We start from the raw sequence: 4,954 nt of genomic DNA on the forward strand, positions 1-4,954 counted from the left end.
CGTGCGGCGCAAGTGGGATTAGGGTTTCTGAGTGCTGAGTGGGATTATTGGGCTGGGGTAGTTGGGCTTCGGGTTTAGTTGTTTAGGCTTAGTGGGCTTATTGGGTTAGGGGTTTTTTAAGGGGTTTAGTGTTTTGTAAATGGGGTTTTAAATTGTAAATGGGATTGGGCTGAAATTGGCCTAGTACAGCTGCCCCTCTTTGCTCATTGTCGTGTAACGGGAATAGAGCAAAGACTAAGTGAAAGGCCAATTTTGCCTGGTCTTGCTGGGTCTTGATTTCATTGGTAATAATCTTCCTCCAGTCCGCTGTATCTTGTAGCTTTGGTTCAATCTACTGTATCTTCTGACATATGCCTTGTAACTTCAATCTACTCCAATGTAACTTCCAGGATATGAGATTTGTGTCTTCGATCTGCTCTTTTATCACTTCAGTTAGATGAGATTCGTGATCTTCTCTTCTGTAACTCTAGCGAGGTAAGATCTGATATCCTCGATCAGCTCTACTGCAACTTCAAGGTATACAAATCTGGTGTTTTCCATCAGCTTCAATCTTTAGTCTTTGCTTGGCGTGTGATCTTGTGTTCAACTCATTTCCCGCAATATTAATTGACTCTTTAAAACGGACATCAAAACAAAAGTTGAAAATACCTCATCAAGTGAATCGAGGCTCAACTCATTTCTCGCAATATGGGTTGATTTTTGAAACGTAGAAATTAAAGGCTCAACTCACCTCTCGCAACATGAGTTAATAATTGAAAAGTAGATTTGAAAAACGAAAATTAAAGGCTCAACTCACCTCTCGCAATATGAGTTGATCTTTGAAAAAACAAAAAGACGAAATTGAAAATAGAAATTAAAAGACTCAACTCACCTCTCGTAATATGAATTGACTCTTTAAGATAGAATTTGAAAATACCTTAGCGTCGCAAGGCTCAACTCACCTCTCTTAATATGAGTCGATTTTAGATTTAATGGGAATTGAAATTACCTCAGCGTGCCCCAAGGTTCAACTCACTTCTCGCAATATGAGTTGATTTTTGAAACATGAATTGAAATTACCCCAACGTGTCTTGAGGCTCAACTCACCTCTCGCAATATGAGTTGATTTTCTTGGAAACATGAACTAAAAGCGAAATTGAAAATACCTCGGCGTGCCACGAGGCTCAACTCACTTCTGCAATATGAGTTGATTTTTGAAACATAAATTGAAATTACCTCAACGTGTCTTGAGGCTCAACTCACCTCTCGCAATATGAGCTGATTTTCTTGGAAAACATGAATTAAAAAGCAGAAATTGAAAATACCTCAGCGTGCCCTGAGGCTCAACTCACTTCTCATAATATGAGTTGATTTTTATTTAATAGGAATTGAAATTACCTCAGAGTGCCCCGAGGCTCAACTCACCTCTCGCAATATGAGCTGCTTTTTGAAACATAAATTGAAATTACCTCAACGTGTCTTGAGGCTCAACTCACCTCTCGCAATATGAGCTGATTTTCTTGGAAAACATGAATTAAAAAGCGGAAATTGAAATACCTCAGCGTGCCCTGAGGCTCAACTCACTTCTCGCAATATGAGTTGATTTTTGGAAAAAACAAAATTGGAGGACAGAAATTGAACATTAAAAATGTCAAAACCTATCATTTGGTAGAATTCAAGTGTCTTTTCATTTGATTCAATGCGACTCTCATTCCAGTTTCTTGCTCTGCTTGGAGTACACAGATATACCATGCATGATGCTATCATGTTATGCACATGTTTGTCTTAAATGCCTTTATGCCTATATGATTATGCAGCGCTCTTTAAGTATGTTCGTCGTATGTCTTTTCCGTCTCTATTCTTGTGATGGTCGCATTCATTACTTGACTCTTTACTTCCTCTTTCGCCATGTACATGTCTTGAGCTTCACGAGTAATCGGCGTTCCTCGGATGTCATTCTTTTGTCCCCGATTGAACTTTGTTCCTACTTTGAGACTCTTGCGCTTATTAAATTTTCATCCAGGTAATGCTTAACCTTTCTTTTGTTTAGGGCATATCATTTCACCATTTATCATGTAAATAAACACCTAATGATATGCATGAAAATGGTCGTAGGGACAAAAATGATATCTCATATTCCTTTATTTCAAATGTGGCAAACAAAGAAAGTTAACTAATGATAGTACAAATGTGCAAAGAAGAGATCGTATTCAATGGATACAAATGCTTTAGATATTTGACACATGAACTCTTCACGTTCCTCAATCAAGAATCTTTTAGAGTCCTCCTTGCCTTGAAGATTTCGAGCTTTGAGAGATGCTTCACATCTGCAGATCTCACTTTTTTTCGTCTGATTTAGAACGCCTTGCCTTGTAAACCGAATATTTGTTCCATTAGAACGCCTCTTGGGTTTTCATTCTAATCTTTTATGTTTAACCAAAGCGCCCTTTTCGGGTTTCGCTCGATCCCTTCCTCCCTTTTTTTTTTTTTTTGATACTCCTTTCGAGTTTTCATCTCAAGCATAATATTTCTTCACTTGCATCCGAGTTCACTGGATTCGACAACTCTTTCCCATCCATCTCGGTAAGGATCAAAGCTCCTCCCGAGAATGTCTTCTTTCTGACGTCGGTCCTTCCCATTTGGTGCCCATTTCCTCGCAGATCTTTTGTATTGGGAGAATTTTTCAAGACGAGTTCTCCTTCGTGGAATTCTCTTGGTCGTACCTTCTTGTCATGGGTGCGATCATTCTCTTTTGGTACATTTGCCCGTGACAAATTGCCTTTAGGCGTTTTTCTTCAATGAGGTTCAACTGATCATATCTAGCTCGAATCTATTACGCTTCTTCTAACTCGATTCCATCAATACTGCAGAGAGGGATCTCAACCTCGATGGGTAGCACGACTTCCATTCCATAGACTAGAGAGAAAGGAGTTGCTCGTAGATGTTCGCACAGATGTGCGATATGCAAACAAAGCAAATGGAAGTTTCTCGTGCCAATCTTTATATGTCTCATCATTTTCCCAATGATCCTCTTGATGTTCTTGTTAGTGCCTCAATGACCCGTTCATCTTTGGGCGATAGGCGAGGAATTATGATGCTTTATTTTGAATTGCTCGCACATTTCTTTCATCATCTTATTGTTCAAATTGTGGCATTATCTGAAATGATTCTTTCGAGCAAACCATACCGCAAATGATTTCCTTTTCAAAAACTTGCAAACTGCAGTCTTCGTCACATTGGCATACGGCGGCTTCTATCCATTTTGTGAAGTAATCGATAACCACAAAAATGAATCGATGTCCATTTGATGCTTTTGGAGAAATTGGCCCTATAACATCCATGCCCCACATAGAAAAAGGCCATGGAGAAGTCATGACGTGAAGGGGCGAAGGGGCTACATGAATTTTATCGCCATAGATTTGGCATTTGTGGCATTTTCTGGCAAAACTAATACAGTCGCTTTCCATCGTCAACCAGTAGTAACCGAGTCTCATAATCTTTCTGGCCATACTGAAACCATTGGCATGTGTCCCACAGATTCCTTCATGGACATCTTCAAGTATCTTTCTGGCTTCGACATCATCCACGCATCTCAAAAGTATTTGATCCTTTCCCCTTTTATATAGGATATCCCCATCAAGAACGAATCCTGCTGCCATTCTTCTGATTGTTCTTTTGTCGTTCTCATTTGCTTGTTCGGGATAGCTTTGATTCTTGATATATTCTAAGATATCGTAGAACCATGGTCGTCTGTCTGCCTCTTTCTCAATGCTACAACAGTGTGCAGGGACCTCGTATATGCTCATTTTGAGGGGCATTATTTCTGTTTCTTTACTTACTTTGAACATTGAAGCCAAAGTGGCCAAGGCATCCGCCAGTTGGTTCTCTTCTCGTGGGAAGTAATGAAAAGTTATTTCTTTGAATTCCTTGATTAATCCAGCCACTAAATTGCTGTACTTAATCAATTTTGAATCCCTCACTTCCCACTCTCCACGAATTTGGTAAATCACTAGGGCTGAGTCTCCATACACCTCCAAGATCTCGATGTTTCGTTCGATAGCTGCACGAAGCCCCATGATCTGAGCCTCATATTCTGCGATATTATTGGTACGAGAAGAAGTTCGATCTTGCGGTGAAAGGATAATGATTCCGTCTGGTGATACCAGATTACTCCAATTCCATGCCCTAACGCATTCGACGCACCATCAAAGCACATCTTCCATGACCTCTCTTTTGATAACTCGGATTCTATTTACGAGATGCACATTAAGTCTTCGTCTGGAAATCGAATCTTAAAGGCTCATATTCTTACATTGTTCGAGTTGCTAGAAAATCAGCTATTGCACTTCCTTTTATCGACTTGACTTACATAGGCAATGTCATATTCGAGAGGAGAATCGCCATCGCGCCATTCTTCCCGATAGTGCGGTGATTCCATCATGTATTTTATCGGGTCCACTTTGAAATCAACCATATCGTATGGTACAACATGTATTGTCTAAGTCTCCGAGCTACCCAAACCAAGGCACAACAAGATTTCTCAATGGATGAATACTTTGCCTCATAATCGTGAACTTTTCTTTGAGGTAGTAGATCGCTTTTTCTTTCTTTCCTGACTCGTCGTGTTGCCCCAGTATGCAACCCATTGAACTTTCGAACACAGTCAAATACAATATCAAAGGTCTTCCAGGGGTTGGCGGTACTAGCACTGGAGGACTAGATAAATATTGTTTTATCTTATCAAAGGCCACCTGGCATTCCTCGTTCCATTCTCTCGGGTTATGTTTTCGAAGAAGCCGAAAGATTGGGTCGCATTGGTTGGTAAGTTGAGCGATAAATCGGGCAATGTAGTTTAATCTCCCTAAAAATCCTCAAACTTCCTTTTGCGTGCGGGGAGGCGGTAATTCTTGGATGGCTTTTATTTTATCCGGATCAACCTCAATACCTCTTTTCTCGACAATGAAGCCTAGCAACT

This window comes from Gossypium arboreum, chromosome 7 (genome assembly GCF_025698485.1).
Source record: "Gossypium arboreum isolate Shixiya-1 chromosome 7, ASM2569848v2, whole genome shotgun sequence".
NCBI classification, from domain to species: domain Eukaryota; kingdom Viridiplantae; phylum Streptophyta; class Magnoliopsida; order Malvales; family Malvaceae; genus Gossypium; species Gossypium arboreum.